Source organism: Tiliqua scincoides, chromosome 2 (assembly GCF_035046505.1).
Source record: "Tiliqua scincoides isolate rTilSci1 chromosome 2, rTilSci1.hap2, whole genome shotgun sequence".
In the NCBI taxonomy this organism is placed as follows: domain Eukaryota; kingdom Metazoa; phylum Chordata; class Lepidosauria; order Squamata; family Scincidae; genus Tiliqua; species Tiliqua scincoides.
The window spans coordinates 139,394,726-139,413,300 of record NC_089822.1 but is presented as its reverse complement, the minus strand read 5'-3'; the positions used below and the strand labels follow the sequence as shown (position 1 = coordinate 139,413,300).

Here is an 18,575-nt window from a genome sequence, read left to right as displayed (position 1 = left end):
CAAGCCTCCTGGCTTGCCTATTCCAGCGCAGGTTAGGATTGTGCCCTAAGTCAGCAATGTGCAAAATGAACTAAAAAGCTGGCATTAGTTGACCTGCCTAACGAACTTGCAGCTCAATCCTAATCAACTTTCCATCGCTGATGCAGCCATGCCAACAGGGCGTGTGCTACATCCTGCAGTAGGTGGGGGCACAGTCATGGAGACCTCCTCATGATATGGGAACATTTGCTTCCTTATCTTTGGGCTGCACTGTAGCTGGAAAGTTGGTTAGGTTTGAGCTGTAAGGCTGAAATCCTGTACATACTTTCCTGGGCACGAGCTCCATTGCACACAACAGAATGTACTTCCACGTAAATATACACAGAATTGCACTGTCACTAAATGATGATAATACTAAATTACAACCACCGTCAAACCCTTGTAATAGCAGGTCTTGCAAAATTATCATTATTTTATTTTATATTTTTACCCCACTCTTCAACCAACAGCGTTTCTTGAAAAGCTTACATTAAAGCAATGAAAGCAGTCAGAAATCATTTAAACAGGAAAGTTTGTCTTTGGACTTTAAAACGTGTATTTAAAGATTTGGCAGTGACGCCATTTGGCCTTGTTGACTTCTTCCACCCCTGCCCCACAGGGCAGTTGGTTCTTCTGTGGGGTGGGAGGGGAGGACGAAGAGAGGTCCAGTCCCTACTGGAGAAGCCGTAGCAGATAAAAGGGACCATGCTCCAAGCTGCTGCTTCCAATTTCTCTTCACACAGTACTCGGTTCAAATGGCAGTCAGAACGATGCTCATTCAAAGGTTTCAGATTGTTTAGCTTTTCCTTCAGGCCCCTAAAACATATGTCAAATGCTTAATATTCATCACAACTTATCATAGATACGGCACAATCACATATTCATACCGTCGAGCTGCATTAATTTACACGCACTCTCTGACCTCAATCTGCAGCCTGAAAAACTTGGGGTGGGGGTATTATGTGTTTAAAGGGAAAGACGAGATGGCAACATTTAAGCAAGCAAGCAGTGTTGCTTCTCGCCAGGCGTATGCGTCAGTGTCAGGCGACGCCCACTCCCACCCCCGTGTCTGTTTCTGAGAAGTGCTGTTGAGATGGTTTGTGTTGTCTGCTGCAGGGTGACCCACTTAGCTGAGATTTCACCGGCTTCCACAGGAATTGCAGAGCTTCTTTATGCAAAGCCGCTGATGTGCCAGGCAGCAAATATTCACTCAAATTACACATATAGGAAATAAGAGCTTTTCTAGATTAAGTCAGACCAGGGCATTCTGCAGTCAACTCATGGACAGAGAGTTGAAGATACTGTAAGCTTGAGGACGAATCGCTGCTGAACTCAGTGATTGAAACTAAAGAGAAAGGTCTCTTTCTCACAACTAACAAGCAAGGTGATAAACAGATGTCTTAACTGTATCACTGCATGCGAAAACTCACATCAGGAAATGCTTGCACAAAGGCATAGTTTCCTACACATAGAAAACTAACATGTTGGGGAGAGAACACTAGTCTAAAATTTATCCTCTTGACGTGTTGGTTTTCTAGGTGTAGGGAATAATTTGGGGGGGGGGTAAGGAGGTGAATTCAATCTTATGGGCCCCCACCTGCAGCCTAAGGCCAGGGCTTTTGAGGGGAATTTTGTCAGGGGCTACAAAGTTTCTTTTGAGCCCCTGTGCAAAAGGGGAGGGGTGAAACAGAGCAGGGGAGGGTGGTGACGGGTGAGTAGAGTGGGGGCAAGGAGGGGCAAAACAGGGGAGGGGAGGGTGGTGACGGGTGAGCAGGATGGGGACAGAGAGGGGCAAAATAGGGTGAAGATAGCTGGAAAAGTCTTCAGAGCCCAGGTCTACCCACTCAGGTAGCATCGGCAGCTAGATACAGAAATAACGGAAAATCAAACACACTCTTAAGTGTCTCTAAAATCTTTTAAATATAGAAAATCATGCAGAAAATTAGCATCAACATATTTAGGCTCCCACTAGAATGGAAAGTGTCCTGTGCATACTAAAACTTGTTTCTGCAGCAACTGTAGACCCACAGCTGTGTACCTGAGCTCCTATACATGCCTTCACGGCAAGGAGGTCCACAAGCCAAAGAGTTCCTGGAGCAGGCCAGTTTCCTCCCAGATTTGACACTGTGTTAAGCAGTATCAGGTATGCATTCCTTGGCCCAGCATATATGACTCGCCAGAAGCTGCGGCCGCACACTCGTGGTAGTGTCCCCAGACAGGGCTTCTGAGAGAAATTTTATCAGGGGCTACAAAGTTTGTTTTGGGCCCCTTTGCAAAGGGGGAGGGGTGAAACAGAGCCGGGGAGGGTGGTGACTGTTGAGCAGAATAGGGACAAGGAGGGGTGAAATGATGGGAGGGAGGGTAGAGACTGCTGAAAAAGTCTTTGGAGCCCAGGTCTACCAACCCATGTGGCATCAGGAGTGTCCCCAGCATCCCATGCAGACGACAAGTCTGAGTAGATAGGAAAGATAGGAAAGTAGATCTCAGGAAATGTCTGGGTCCTCTCCTTTGGCTCCTGGGCCTCCCTTTTGACCCTGGGCCCAGGCACAAATTACCCCCTTTATCCCCCCTCTCTTAAGCCCTGTCCCCAGCATCCCGTGAGCATCCCCAGCATTGGCAACAAGTCTGAGTAGATAGGAAAGTGTAATACCCCAGGAAATGTCTGGGTCCTCTCCATTGGCTCCTGGGCCCCTTTTTGACCCTGGGCCCAGGTACAAATGACCCCCTTTACCCCCCTCTCCTAGGCTCTGCCTTAGGCCAAGCTCCATATCCTATGAGACAGCCACAACTGCTTTCCCAACTTTATTTTAAATCAGTCAATGAATCTAAATGCCACTGTGACAGTAATTTTAGTCGTAAAATGCCACAGACGCTAAGGACATTATACTTTCTTCCAGTGCCATTTTCCAAAGGCTCCTGAAAGCCCTTTGGAAAATTACATTTCCCAGCAGAAGTGGGGATTTATGCAATGCGCTGGTGTCAGTTGGAGAGGGACTGAGCCACCACTTCCCCCCCCCTTTAATGAAGCCAGAATGCTGCTGCTGCCTCTGCCAAACTCCCTTTCAACTGCAGCTAGGAATGCCATTTTTAAATAGTTCCCAAATTCCCAAAGCACATCAGCTAGAAAGACAAATCTGTAGACATCTTAAAGACCAGTTTGGAGAGATCCTTCTGGAGCTCCTAACAATCACGTCTGGTCTTCACCACTCGGAAAAGTTTGGTGTCGTCTGCAAACTTTGCCACCTCACTGCTCACCCCTGTCTCCATATGTTGGTGCTTCACTGTTCGTTTACCCTTAGAAAGGAACTTTCTCAGCCATCACCAGTGCCATTGATTGTGGCCTATGTCCATAGAATTTTCTGAAAGAAGCTCCTTATTTGTGATTACTACATTTCTCTTTTCTGTAAGAATATGAAACAATAGACTGTTATTCCATGGTTCCTTGTATGCAAATAAAGAGGAGGAACTAGTGCTGAAGGCTGGCAAACCCAGTGGCCTAACGCCCTTTAAGACATTATGCATGGGAAGGCTAAAGTGGATAGGGAGATGCTCTTTACACTCTCACATAACACCAGAACCAGGGGACATCCACTAAAATTGAGTGTTGGGAGGGCTAGGACAGACAAAAGAAAATATTTCTTTACTCAGCGTGTGGTTGGTCTGTGGAACTCCTTGCCACAGGGTGTGGTGATGGCATCTGACCTGGATGCCTTTAAAAGGGGATTGGACAAGTTTCTGGAGGAAATATCCATTATGGGTTACAAGCCATGATGTGTATGTGCAACCTCCTGATTTTAGAAATGGGCTATGTCAGAATGCCAATGCAAGGGAGGGCACCAGGATGCAAGTCTCTTGTTATCTGGTGTGCTCCCTGGGGCATTTGGTGGGCTGCTGTGAGATACAGGAAGCTGGACTAGATGGGCCTATGGCCTGATCCAGTGGGGCTGTTCTTATGTAAAATACTACATACAGGCCACAGTAATAGGAGGAGTGGGGGCGGGGAGGCAGATTTTTTCAAAGACAATCTGAAGTCATTTAAAGCAGCATTATTGCATTGTTATCAATTCACTAGCCTTTGCTGGAAATATTACATAAATCATTCATGCTTATTTCCACTTATAATGACTCAGAAAAAGCTCGATCCTCATGGTGAAAGGAACTACTCTGATGTACAATTGCAATAGCAAAGGACAGTGGAATAAATTAGGACACAGGTAAAAATGACAACTACAGTCACTCAGTTCGGACAAATATTTTCATTTCTAACAAGCCAATCCGATCCATGCATTTTCAGAAGTAAATCCCATTCTCTTCAATAGGACTGAGGACACAATCCTAACCACGTCTACTCAGAAGTAAGTCCTATTTTGTTCAATGGGGCTTACTCTCAGGAAAGTGTGGTTAGGATTGCAGCCTTTCTCCCAGAGAAGTATCTCTCGAATTGCAGCCTAAGGTACTTGGAAAGAGAGGTACTGAACCACATCATGCAAAACTGACTTTGTTAAGAACTTTACTTGGACAAAGAAAGAACTGCAGCCATTCTTACATAGAGAGAACACAGGACTGGAAAAGCAGCCAAAGTAAAGGTCTGTGCCAGTGTTTCTCAACCAATCGTATGGGTACCATTAGTGGTACTTGAGGTGGTGTCTGGTGGTATTTGTGGGACACCTGGACACAACAAACAGTGGTAGGAGGTTCCAAATAATGCTTTTCCGCACTCGAAAAGCCCTCCCATCCACCCTGAGCCTCTTACTGGTGTCTGTCACGTTGCATCTGGTCTCTCAATGCAAAGGAAGAAAATGCTAATGCAAGACTTATAGAAGATTTAAAAAAAACAGAATATGCCTCTTGGTGATGACAGCATGAAGTGAAATCCAGGTAGTATGCCTTCACATCTGTCTTAAGTAAAGAACACAATATGGGCTTGCACATTCTAAAACAGCCAGGGGAAAAACATCACTTCACCCAGCCTATGCTAAACTCTCATTTGCTTCCACACTGATGCATTATTTTTCTACTTTTCTGGAACATATTTCATCCATTTCCAGGATTATGGTAAGTACAGTACTAAGAAATTTAAATGAAGATGATGGAAGACTCAAGGTCGCACCTTATCTTTTATTGAAATGGAAGACTGTTGAGACTTAAATGTCACTCAAAGGTGGCCCATATTTCCTTATTATCAGGGCTATATGGATCCTGCCCAGCAGCAAATGGCCTACCGAACTGTCGATCGAGAAAATTCCACTTTAAAAACAAATAGCAAATTTCTATCCATACGGCTACAGAGATGTGGATGTCCGCTTGGTAGCTAGAGGGGAACTCATTGCCCTTCTTCTTAACCAGAAAAAACAGAATTATGAAAATTAAGGAAATATACTTTATGTATGTTGCTTTGCTTTACATAACTTATGTTGATTGCAGAATCTAATATCTCTTGGTGCAAAATTTCATTTGTGAGGAGCACAAAGCAGGCAGTTAGTTACCTGCTCATTATCTCTCTTTCATCTCAGCCAATCATAGTTAAAGGTTGGTCTCTGTGATGCTGAAGCACATAACTGTATTTGCATTGTATCCTCTTTATGTTACACTGTGTGTCACGATAACAAATGAGCCATGAGAGGGGAGGAAGTGTGAAAACTGGGCCACCATGTTGGATGCATATATCGCTCTGCGCCTCTTGGAGTGGAGAGGTTCTGCATTACCTGTTATTGATGTCACAGGCACTATCCAATAAGTGTCTACAACACTCAAGTAACCACTGTTCATCCGGAAGACACAATTCCAGCAAAAACCAGCTGGCAGAGGAAGTACATTTGTCAGCACCACTACATGGTAGTTTATTGCAGAGAAAACACAATTTTTCTTCAAGTGCAAAGATCAGCTTCAGGTCAGATCTCTCTCTCTCTCTCTCTCACCAGCAACTGAGTAACTGCTGCACATCGTTTTGCTGTTTAAAACAACCAATTGTCCGGTAACTCCTTAATTTTGAAAAGTTCTGAAACCAGAAATTACTGTAGAGTGTTGTGAACTTGTTTCAAACCACAGTCCTTTCTATCCCTGAGGAAATTCCTCACAGGGAATTCTCATAGGGTCATATATTCATGAAAATATTTTTGCACAATTATGTTTTCTATGGAACGGTTCCTTGTCAACTTGCTTGATCCAGTGCACCACATCAATCCAGAAATCTCTACTCCTGAGATTAAGAACACAGAGATGACCCAATAACACTATATATCAATGTTTCTCAACCAGTCGTACGGGTACCACCAGTGGTACTTGAGGTGGTGTCTGGTGGCATTTGCAGGACTCCTGGACTCTTGCCACTTGGCAGTGAGAACAGGAACATGACGTAACAAACAACAGTAAGAGGCTCAGCTTGGTGGGCAGAGCTCTAAAGAATGCTTTTCCGCCCTTGAAAATGCCCTCCCGTCCACCCTGAGCCTCTTACTGGCTTTGTTATGTTGCATTTGGCCTCCCAACCCATAAGTAACTGGCAATGATGTCATTACCAGTTACTTCCAGACCATGTGAAGCGGTAGGGTGAAGGACAAACCTTGAAAAACACTGCTATATATTAAGGGTAAGGCTGTTTTTCCACCGAACATGGGGTAAGCTGTTCCTTGCTGATCACAGTTGATTGCATGTGACAAATGAGTCATACAAAGCAAGCCTATGCAAGTCTACTCAGAGCTAAGTTCCACTGTGTTCAATGGGGCTTACTCTCAGGAAACTGCTTATAGGTGCAGCTGCTGTATTTTTTATTTTATTTTTAGGAAAAAAAGCTAGTCAGTGATGGAAGCTCGAAATTATGAAACTGCAGTGATGACCAGATGCAGAGAAGGACAGGCCTCCTGTATCTTAATAATTACTTAATAATTAAATAATAGAGGCTGAAACCCTGGAGAGCAGTTGTCAGTCAGGTTAATCTTTGGCTCATCTTGCATAGTTGCACATGATGAACCAAAGGCCTGACTCAACAGAAGACACACTGGGTATCTACAAGAAGAAAAAAAACAATTGCATTATGGAGGTATCCCTGATGCACCTTGGCTTAACCTCATCCTCAGAGGGTGTGGACAAATAACCTGCAAGTGTAGGACTAAATACAACCTTGTTGTATAGTCATCGGTTTTGCTTTTGTTTTTAAACTTTCTACTGTTGTAATTACCCAAATGTGCGTGGATCAAACAGGATATGTCATTTTGGGATCAAGCTTCTTCTTCCTCAATCATACAGTTCTCTCTAGGTATTATGAGCCACTGATCTGTGATTTCCACATGAAACATTTCCTTCACCTTGACATATAGCTCTAAATGACTTGTGGAAACGCAGACAAACACAGCATGTTCACACAATTCCATCTACCCTATCCAGCTACTTTGGGCAGTCTGCCAGACCAAGGCAGTCTCAGAAAGGCTCCAATGAATAGAACTGAGGCACAGTGACCCCAGATTGTAACCCACACTTGAAGGCCACTGGAGCAACACATAAGCATAGCGAAAAAAACTGCTTGGTGTTTAGAATCATTTTGCAAGTCTGAAGCGCAGAGTTTCATTTAAAGAGCAAAGTTGCTAGTCTGACTGAAAGAAGCTGGCTGAAGCCTTAGCCCAGGGAATTTACACTTTGTAGCTCAAGAGATAGCAGGTGCTAGGCAACTTCTGAAGAGGAATGAGGTCACTCCTTAGCAAAGCAAGGGATAAAGACAAAAGTTAAAAAGCTTTCATACTTTATGCTTTTAGGGCAAAAGACATATGGAAACCAAGTGACCCTTGATACCAAACCAAAGTACGTACTCAAGGTAACTGGTCACAACAGTTATATAGAATTAAGACATAGAAGTCAACTTGCTTGATTTTAGTGAACTGTTAAAAGAAGTTTAAAAGTCTTTGCTTTGCAGAGGTTTGCAGAACACATAGAAAAGAATGTAGAAGAGTTAAGATAGGTCGCTCAAACAAGGCCATCCTAATTAGGATGAATCTGAAGGGGATGTATGCCAAGAAGTGAGTCTGAAGTTCTACCAAAGATGAGGTCTTCACACCTGTGTTTAAGTGTTTTTGTGTTCTCTTTTAATGAGGTTAGTAAAGGACATGTGAATAAGGTTCAAACCTGAGTAAATTGTAATATAGCGTACCCTGCTGGTGTTTGAAAACTTTTGGAAATTGTGTAATTTTGGCTAAGTTTTAAGGTGAAACCCCACCCAATCACTTGTTGCCCACCTATTTTCCATCTTTAATGCAAATAAACTCTGAAATGTACCTATCAGGTATGGTATGCCTTATCTGCATCCTATTAGGAATTAGCCCCATCTATGATGTCAAATTTTCAGCGAATGGGAAGTCTAGATTTTCAGGCACAGGGCCAAGAATCGTAAAAGAGTTCTGGACACAGTCAAAACTGGGTCCATACTTTGGACATGAGTCCCATGGACCAATTGTATACAATTCAAATAAAAGCCTGTGAACCTTCACCCTTGAGTACCGAGTCGTTCTGAGTTGCTTTCTTCAACCTTGCAACAGAACCACACACAAGAGAGAACTTAATGGAATCGTGATTCATCTGGCTCTGCTGGGAACATCAAAGTCTCTAGATTCTCTAGATTGTGGCTTGGTGGGCATTTGATAGATGCTGCTCTCCTGAGTATGAAACTAGTCCATCAAATTGGCATCTTTTTTGTGTGTAGACTACACTGGAGTTCCGTTTTGTCCAAGAAAATACAGGGCAAAATGGTCACCACTTGACTAAAGGCCACATAAACACAATTTTATACAAGTCTACTCAGATGTAAGCCCCACTGACTACAGTGAGATTTACTCCCAGGTAAGTGTGGATAGGATTGCAGCCAAAGTGTATGATGACACAGCATAGAATGAAGTCACTGTGAAACAATACCCATGATAAAACTATTTCTTGGCTCCAGCTGCTTCCCTTTGGCTTCTAATGCATTTTCCCTTACCCAGGCTAAGAGAATCATCCTTCCTAGCACCATAAAAATGACAAGACTGCCAAAGACCTATATCAAATGAGTACATTTGCTTGATCTGTGGCCCTCTTGAAATTGTCCCCAACTGGTCTGAAACTATAACAAAAAGGAGCTAATATATTCAATCACCAGGAAGTTACAGGAAATCGCATCAGTTCAGTTCTTTTTACTAACCAATTTTTTCCAAATTGCAAAGTAGTTTATATTCTTAACTAATTGTGTTTGCTTTCAAGACTATTTCCAATATGTGGAAAACTGATGGCTGATAGGTAGTAACTTGTTGAAGACCATGGCAGAGGTGCAAATTGAAACCTGGTCTCTCAGCAGGGCCAGTCCCTCTGGATGTCAAATGCTGCCCTCCTTACCTGATGAAGTGCCAGCCTCTGCTCTTCCCTCTCTCGAACGTTCCAAATTAGCACTCTCTTTCTAAATTTCTTCTTCCTCTCTGTCCCCCCTCTTCCTTTTCTAATTCAAGGGGTAGAAGGAGAAAGAAGAGTACTGAAGACAAAAAGTCAGAGAGAAGAAACCTACCACCACTCCCATTCTGCTGCCTGATGCAATAGCGTCCTGCAGATGCCTGATCTCATCTGATCTTGGAAGCTAAGCAGGGTCAGGCCTGGTTAGTACTTGGATGGGAGACCACCTGGGAATACTGGGTGCTATAGGCTTATACCATAGTACCTGCAATAGCTTCAGTTGGCCTCATGGATGGACTGGCCCTGTCTCCCACATTGAACTCCACCCTATCTGCTCTAGTTTGTTTCTTGTCACCCCATCCCTTACCATTATAAACTTGAATAAAGCAGGCTTAAATCTTTCTCTGTTGTGGAGATTACTGTATATGAATGTTGTATGTCTTAATCAGGTGAAACTGGCATTTAGCTAGGCAATATGCAAACAGAAAAACTGTAAGTCTGCCAATAAGCATGCAAACATATGAACCAATCTATTTGCGTATTCATCATAACAAAAGAGGGTGAATATGAAAGTACGCTCTATTTCAGTGGTTCTCATACTTTTAGCACCCATTTTTTAGGGACCCATTTAGGGACCCATTTTTTAGCATGAGAATCTGTCAGGACCTACCAGAACTGATGTCATGACCGGAAGTGACATCATCAAGCAGGAAACTTTTATACAATCCTAGGCTGCAATCCTACCCACACTTATTCATGAGTAAGTCCCATTTACTAGTATTGTTAAAAACATATACATAGTAGCCTGTTAAAAGTACAGGTTTGTAACATTTGCCCAAATGCGGTCACATTCCATGGTAGCATCAAGTCTAATATATTAAAAATAAAATTTTGAAATGAATGGGGATCCACCTGAAATTGACTCATGACCCACCTAGTGGGTCCCCAGTTTGAGAAACACTGCTCTATCTTCAAGATGCCATATTAATTTTGTTAGGTAGACTTTTCCCCTGATTTTGTCCTTTATTTTATAGTATACCCGTCATTAAAAGGAGATGGCCACTAACCCTAAATGAAAGGGTTAATCTCCTGTCTAACTGGATGATGTCATCAGGAAGGAACAGTTCTGCTTGTGAGACCCTTGTACAGTACATGGAAAAGCCAGACCTCAGTCAGCTCTGATTAAAATACACTAAGCTCTGGGGACCGAAAAATGGGTTTGAAACAATGTAATTTAATTCATTTAGATGGCTTGCATTGTTCAAATCTGATTTAAAGTGCAGGACTCTATAAACTGCAATACCCATGTTGATTACTGTTGTTTGTTAAGGGTAACATTAAACAATAAAAAGGGCTATACAGTATGCAGTTGTGAACTTTATTTCTGGCTAGGATCTGTGTCTAACAGCTGTCTAATTGGCAGAAGTTTAGCAGGCGAGGCTTTTCCTATCATCTCATTTCCATGACAGGAGAAGAATCACCTGCTAAATTTTGGCTTTTCAAGCAGCTGTTAAAAGACACAGGAGCCCTGCAGAATTCCGGTGGCACGTATATTAGCGCCTCGAAAATGTTAATCCTGAAGGAAAAAAAACTGGGAAAAAATCTGCTTTTGTTCCAAGAGAGGGACTTTAATTATAGTTTGAATAGGAAGTAATACAGATTATGTTTTACTTTACCGCTGTGAGATACAGTGGGCCGCTGTGAGATACAGGAAGCTGGACTAGATGGGCCTATGGCCTGATCCAGTGGGGCTGTTCTTATGTTCTTATGTTCTTATGTTACTGTAGTGTAACTGTAAATAAGCACTCTTATAAAATCATACATTATATGATTGGCAACCCAGTCTGACAGGTTATCATTCATCTCTTTAAACATTCTTCCTTCATTTAATTGAGTCAACTAGGCTTTACTCCCACCTCCCGCCTATCTCTCTCTCACACCCCCCCAAATTGATACAGAACTATCTGAACATGTCCAGCCCATCTTATACTTCTTAAATGGTGCTTCATAGAATTTTGACCTTCCTGTGAGTTCCGGCATTTTCCTTAAACCACAAAGAGTCCTACGGGACCTTAAGCACTGACAAATTTATTTTAATCTAAGCTTTCATGGATTTCAGTCTCAAGGTAGTTACAGTGAAATCCTCAGCAGGCATATATACAGTAGGTATATACGGTACACACAGGGCTATTAGAGGATTAAAACACACACACACACCCCAGAGTGAATTAGCAAGAGAAAATTAAACAAGGCTGATCCGTAACAAGCTTAAAATTATGCAAGTTAAGCACAGAGGCAATAGACAATTAGTGATAACAAACTCATAGTGATGCTAAGTCAATTAACTCTGCAATACGATAAAAAAAACCCTGCAATTCAAGCCCCTTCTTGTGAGGTTGCCAAGATTCACATACTGTATACTGCAGTGGCATCACCCCCATGATGAACAACCTCCCATGTGGTGGGTGTGGCAATGCCCCCCCCGGTGGTGGGCCTGGCAACACATCATTGCCCCACCCCACTAGTTTTTTGCCTATAACTTTTGACAGGATAGAGTTATTCCAATGCAGTTTGTTTCATTGCATTCTGCATGAAATTCCACATTGAATGATATATAACATGATGGTATTATTCCTAAAACGTGATTTTTTAACAATTTTGGCCAGTAGTGGTGTGACCCCCCTGGTGTGACCCGGTGTGTCACCAGGTGCAGCCCACACCCCTATAGTGACGCCACTGGTATACTAATTCAGCTTTTACTCTTTCAATGTGAAGTTTTCTGTTGAAGGACAGTCACTTGGCAGTAGAATTCTTTTGGAGATTGAAATGTTCCCCCATGGGTTTCTGTATGTTGCAATCTCTGATGTCAAGGTTCTGTCCGTTTATTCTTTTGCACAGAGACTGATCCATTTGTCCTACGCAGACATCAGAAAGCAACAGTTGGCTGATAATGCATCACCTTGGATGATGAGCAAGTGAATGAATCCCAAGCAGCGTGGCTGACATTACTGGGTCTTTTAATGGTACTGCCTGACTATATTTGTGTCGAGGGCATGCAGGGGGCGGATATGAGCAGCACCGCCAATAGCCTATGCCCCCAGCCCTGCCTTGACAAGTTCCCCTGCACATACTCAGATTTACAGCAGCCAAAGAACTGGTGCAGATCCAAGTAGGTCCATTGGGGACCATGGTATGACAGAATAGATTTTTTTACTTACCTCTCCATCACTGCCTGGTCCCTGGCCAGCCCATAACATGCAGATGCTGCACTAGCAGTGCTGCACACTATGGGGACAGCCCAGGATAGGACTGGTCTGTTTGTCTCATCGACTTCAGTAGGACTTACTCCCAGGTAGTTGTGTATATAGCAGTGGTTCCCAAACTTTTTAGCACCAGGACCCACTTAAAAAAAACAAAAACATTTTATTGGGACTCACCTAGGTTTACCAGGCTTTTAAAAAGGAGATCTAGAAAGAAAAAATATTTTATTTATAAGTAATAATAACCAGAAAAAAGACCCTCAAACACTTATCTCCCTATATTTACACATGCTTGTAAAGTGCAGGGACTGAGCTCTTTGCAAGGCATTTTAGCAGCTACAGTATCTGATCTTTCCATCACCTTTTGGCAACCCACCAAAAATCAGGTCACAACCCACCAGTTCCCTGACCCACAGTCTGGGAACCACTGGGTATAGGATTCCAGTCCCAGCCAAGTAAGAATCATGAATTTATTTTACTTTGCTGCATATGGTTGGGGATTTTTTTTTTCTTCATCCTCTTGTTATCCTAAAATGTTAGTTCCAGGCTGATGATCTGTCGTGCAAAAATGACAGTGTAGCCCAATGATCAAATAAGCCTCCGCTGGCAGCCACCATCTTCCCAGGGACTCTAATTGTACAACACTGCAAATTTCATTGTTGCTCATCTACATAGCTCACTTTCCAGAGCTTAATGATATCCGAGAGGGAGAAAGAAATCTGTAAGCACGAGAAATCTGAATATCCCCAGGAAGAATCCTCCAGTAAAACATTTCTGAAAAATCTCATCAATATGTCACATTGAAGAAAACCAAATGGTACAGCTTGAAAATGGATATTAAGGAAGGCATGAAAGAAAGAAGCTGAACAAGAAAATCTCCCAAGCACTTATGCAAAGAAAAGAGAGATGTTTAACCTCTCTAATTTCATGCTCCATCGCCGGTGCAATGCAAAATGGAAGATTGTATTGGATCTCGTAGGAAATGCATTTTGAAAAAATTAAGTTATTTTTGCTTTTATGTACTGATGCAAACATAGCTTGAGAAAGATGCATGAAAGGCAACACTTGAGACAGAGAAAGCTCCAATTGTTAAAAAGCTGTTTCTTTTCAGTGACTTGAATGGTAGCACATAATTACTGGCTCATGCAAGCAGCTCCTAGGGTAGCAGCTAATTCTCAGCTGCGGAGATAACTCCTTTCAGTGGTTATATCTTGCACATTTTGGCATGCCTGTTATGCAATGTGGCACATTTCAACTCAGAATCATACTGTTGCTGCATTCTCTGGTTAATAGTAAGATTTAAGTTTGTTTACTACCTCACTTGTTTGGAAGTATAAGCACCATTATTCAAGGATAAATATAAAAATGCTGAAGCCACAGTCATTCGTTGGGGTGGGAACCAACATTGTTGGAATACTTCCACCTGGAAAACTGAATTTCAGGAGCAGGCTGTAGTGTGCAGGTGTGGGGGGAACAGGATGACGTAGGGGGGTCATGTTGCCATGTCACCGCATCACCCCCACCTCAGGCCCAGGTACCAGTGACTGCAACAGCCCCCAAGGAGGTGAGCATTGTTATCCCCACATCTATCATAGGATAGGGATGGACAGACTGAGCATGACTGCTCCACCAGCTACCACTGCCAGAATGAGTGTTTTGAACTAGTGTTCTGAACACTAGTGTTCACAACTAGTGAACAAGGTTCAAACAGATACTTTATGGTGGTCAAACTCATTAAGCTTCTAGACTGCCACTGGAAAAGCAGGCGTGGCCCCACACAGGGCAACAGGGAAAAGAACACCTGCCAATGAAGGTGGGTTGGCAGGGAGGGCAAAACAGGAGGAGAGTAAGAGGCATTTCAGGGGCAAGAGGGGGTGGCACCCAGTGTGGGCGACTTACACCAGATGCTATCCCCTCCGGTAGCAGCCAATATGCCCCCTTTGTTTCCTTGGACTTGTGCCAGCTAAAGAGCTGGCACAGGTCCAAGGAGCGCCATTGGTGATCAGAGGCTTACAGAAGGGTGAGGGAAAATATTTCCCTTTCCAAGCCTCCTGAATTGCCCCATCACCATATCGTGTAGAACAGCCGATTGGGTGCTGCTGCATTCTTAGGTGAGGGAAAGGATAAGACTGGGCTCCAAGACAACCTGGTGAATTTATAGCTAAGCTGTGTTTTGAACTAGGGGCTCTCTGATTTATAGCTCTATCTCTTAGGCGTTATGATACACTGACTCCCTCTCTTAATGATTAACCTGTTAGTCTATAAGGCAATGCAAGTCTTTTTGTTACCACAAACTGCCTCCTCCGATATGTGTGCCTGTTTTATACACGTCCTTGTCACATTCATGCTTCATATTGGTGGATGTACACCAAAAATGTCAATGTGTAGAAGAGGCCCTTCAGTTATCACACTGCCAAATACTAAATACAGTATCATTCCAACAGACCAATCCTATCCAGCCATTTACACAGCGCTCCGTCAGCGACCACTTTGAGAGCATTGCCCCAAGAGATGGCAGTGCTTCCCATCCATCAGTAGACCTCTCCAGACCTGCTGGAGCAGGTAAAGCAGCGGTGAGGATGGGGAGGGGGTGAAACCAGGCAGAGCAGGGGAAGGAACAGAGGTGGGGAAGCTACAGGATGGGGTGGATACAGAAGCAATGGTGCACACTGGATCCTTCTCCCTCTTTTTTGAGCCTCCTCACTCCCTTTCTTTCCTTGGACCAGCTCAGTGCAGGTCTGAGACCCACTGCAGACCAAGAGGCTTACACAGGGATAAGGGGATTTAAATCCCCTTCTGAAGCCTCCTTAGCACAGCTGCACCTGTGGGGAGGGGGATAAAGCATGGGATTGGGCTGCAATATGATCAAATCCTGTCAAATTATCACTGCATGCCAACCACCGTACTCAATCAGATCACACTGCTGCATATCAGCGATCCTGAAGATTAAATACACACTGCTTGTAGAGACAGGACTATTGCATCCTGGACAACTGTGTCCTTGTCAAATGAGTCCTGGTACCGGACATCTGCATCCGCTCTTTTGGCGTCCTGGACATTAGTGTCCCAATATATGTCTATTTCTATGAGATGTGCTATTTTATTTTTAAAATGCAAAGGTCAGGTGAGGGTTTGGGTTAGGGCTGGGAGAAGAGGCTTAGGATAATTAACATGCAGTTTGTTGGCCAGCTATAGTGGGATGCAAATGATTAGGATGCAAAAAATAAAAAAGTAAACCAGATGCAAATGTGTAGGGATGCCAATGACCAGGAAGCATTTTACCAGGACACAATTGTAGAGGATCCAACTGCCCCAATACCCCTGCATGTCACTTTGCAAATACTACGAAACACTAAAAGCCTATCATGTTCTCATGTACTGTTTTTACCATACCTAGTACTAGGACACTGGCTAACAAAAACAGATATCAGACATTTGTGCTTTCCCAGACAACTTTCAACCTCAGCAATTGCAGGGCAGAATTTCACGGCGCAAGCTGAGCTCTCACACACATCTTGGAGCCTCTTGACCCAGCACGGCTCTCGAGCGCACGCTTAATAAAATATGGACAACCATCCCCATCCTCCCCCAAGACATACTCAGAAATGTGTGCGTGTGCGGCCCCAGCTATGCACATCGAGTAAAAGCTCTGCAGGTAGCTGGCTCAAAGAAAAAAATTATGCATCATATTCACAGATCTTACCGAACGTGCCAGGCTGGGAACCTCTTGATTTGTAGTCCTTGGAGCGCTCAGCAGAAGAGGCTGGTAACCTAGCTGAGCTCTAGCGACATATTCAGGAAATCAGCAGTGAAGTGCAACAGTGATGAGGCTTCACTATATTCTCATTTGCCCTCATCTAAAGCCATTTTAGAAGTGATTAGTTTATTACCAGATCCATGAACCTTCTATGACCCTCTCAATATTATATCAACTGAAGAACTCACAGCCCTTTAGAGGCATTTCCTCCTGCACCTCTTGTCCCATTCAAGTCCTTTTTAGTCCCATTGTTTCACTCACCCTGCATGCAAGGCTAGGCACATCATTTGTCACGATCTGTACACATATTTAGCATATGGTAGAAATATTTTTCATAACCAAGTGCTCTAGAAATCAATCCCATTTGGGCCTTAAACCACCGGAATGAGCATTCTGGCAGCAAAAGACCCTTGCAAAATGTTGCAAAACGTGACAAGCCATTTTTTGCGACCTGGTTGCTGCAGCAAGCCACCAGGTCCGCATGCCATGTTGGTATTGCTGCATGGGAACTTACAGTGGACTGGACAGCAAGACTGCAAAGGGAGTCAGTGGTGAAGTAGCAATCAACACCATTCATCTCTCCTTGATTTGCCAGAGCTATCTACATACGTATCTTACAGTGATTTTATTTGTACCTTGCATTCTTAGGGCAGGAGATATTACTTTTATCCTCACCAAACCCCTGCAGAATAGTTACACTAAAAGATGGTGACTATCACTTTGCATTCAACTACAGGTTGAGCATATTTATTCACGGATTTTCCATATGTGAATCTGGCTCAACATAGGTCACTTGGACCCGTGATGGGGCAGATGTAGTCCAAACCAAACCCTCCAAAGGCAACTGGAGCTGTGCAACAGCCTTTGGAGGGTCTTCAGAAGTCTGCAGAAGTCATGCATCCGCCCATGATCTCTGCAGGCTTCAGAATGGCCCTGGAGCATGAAAAAACACAACTTCTGGTTTCCCTTGGGAAACTGGAAGTGACTTTTTTGCCCTTATAAGGCATTCTGAGGCACAGAGAAAACCCTGGAAAGTTTCCCTTGTGGGCTTCTCGTCCAGGAGCTTCCCTGGGACTCAGAATGCCTTATAAATCACTTCTGGTGATGCACAACTTCTGCAGACTTCTGAAGACCCTCCAAAGACTGTTGCACAGCTCTGGTTGCCTTTGGAGGGTTCGGTTTGGACTACATCTGCCCCGTCACGGGTCCAAGTGACCTATGTTGAGCCAGATTCACATATGAAAAATCCGTTTTCCAAGGGAAATCAGAAGTCTTTTTTTTTGAGACTTGAGAAACCCCATTGCAAGGCTTGGAGCTTTCCCCTGCAGAAGGGGACAAAAGTCCCCTTCCCCCAAGGAGACCACCAGCAGCTGCCATGCTGTCACAGTAGCTGCTTTGGCACCACTGCATCTGGTGGCATCCCCTTTAGAATTGGGCTACCCTAGGTACACAGGTCCACGTAGACGGCACTGAGATCTCTGTGTCTTTCCCCCCATTTTGTTCTCTTAATGAAGAGCAGCCTTCACAAGGGGAGGGAAAAAGTGGCATTCTCATGTTTTTCCCCACGCAGGGAGAAAAGCAGAATAGAGGGGGACTCTAAATTAATAATAACAATTCCTTCCCCTAAAGCACAGCGGCTTCTGCCCACCAGTCCTGCCTCCACACAGACTGGCAATGTGCCAAAGCTGCTTTTGGTTTCCAAAGGAACTGCAAAGAGGCACCAAGTGCCTAGTCAAGCCTTGTCTGGCCCAGTTTCAGCAAGGCTGTGATCTATCAATTTGATTAATGGCCTCAGTCCAGCTTTTTCTATTTGTTTACACAAAGCAGAAGAGGATTGCCATTGGCGCAGCGGTCCCACCGTCACTACTGCAAAGCACTTCCAATGATGTTGAAGAGATGTCGACAGGATCCCAGCATGAACACCCAGCGGCACAGTTACTTGGAGATTACTTATAGCTTCACACACAGCAAGCACAGAATCTCACTACCGTTGAGCTGGCTGTGCCTCAGAAGAATTGTGTGGCAGGAGCTGCTTCTACCACAGGAGAGGGAGGAGGGCACCACTGTCAAGCCCCCTCCTGTGAGAGGAGACTCTTCTGAAATGCTGGTCAGTAATGGCTCTCCAGAGTTTCAGACAG

General features: G+C 43.8%; 1 protein-coding gene and 1 pseudogene across 1 annotated transcript in view; one reads left to right on the top strand and one right to left on the bottom strand.

Annotated features, from left to right (window-relative positions):
* Positions 1–18,575, bottom strand: part of RAB11FIP4 (RAB11 family interacting protein 4) — a 217,696-nt gene that overhangs the window by 187,209 nt on the left and 11,912 nt on the right. The window lies entirely within an intron of this gene.
* Positions 9,554–9,672, top strand: LOC136642277 (5S ribosomal RNA; annotated as a pseudogene).